This window comes from Mus caroli, chromosome 4 (genome assembly GCF_900094665.2).
Source record: "Mus caroli chromosome 4, CAROLI_EIJ_v1.1, whole genome shotgun sequence".
NCBI lineage: Eukaryota > Metazoa > Chordata > Mammalia > Rodentia > Muridae > Mus > Mus caroli.
Window position 1 is genome coordinate 118,927,287 of NC_034573.1, and position 465 is coordinate 118,927,751.

Genomic DNA, 465 nt, shown 5'->3' on the forward strand with positions numbered 1-465 from the left:
TTTTTCCTCCTCAAGACAGGATCTCACTATGTAGCCAGACTGAACTCATTTTAATCCCCCTGCCTCAGCATTCTAAATCCCTGGATTATTGGCATGTGCCACCACATCCAGCTTTTCTATCACTTGTAAATCGATACACATGTCTGTGTGCGTGCATTATATACAACCCCCGTGTAGAACAGGGGAGGTCTGAGTCAAGATCTAAGGGGTCAGGTTGTTGCTGTTGTTGTTGTTGTTGCTGTTGTTAGTTTGAGACAAGGGCTCATTAGTTAGCCCTGGCTGTCCTGAAAGGAGCTATAGAGACCATCATAAAAATTGGGGAGATTCACCTGCCTCTGCCTCCTACTACCTCATCTCCCACATGCTAGGATTAAAGGTGTGCCCTATTCTCCACTGAGGTTTGTGTGGTTTTCATTGTTATTTGTTTGTCTGTTTTTTTTTTTTTTTTTTTTTTTTTTTTTTTTT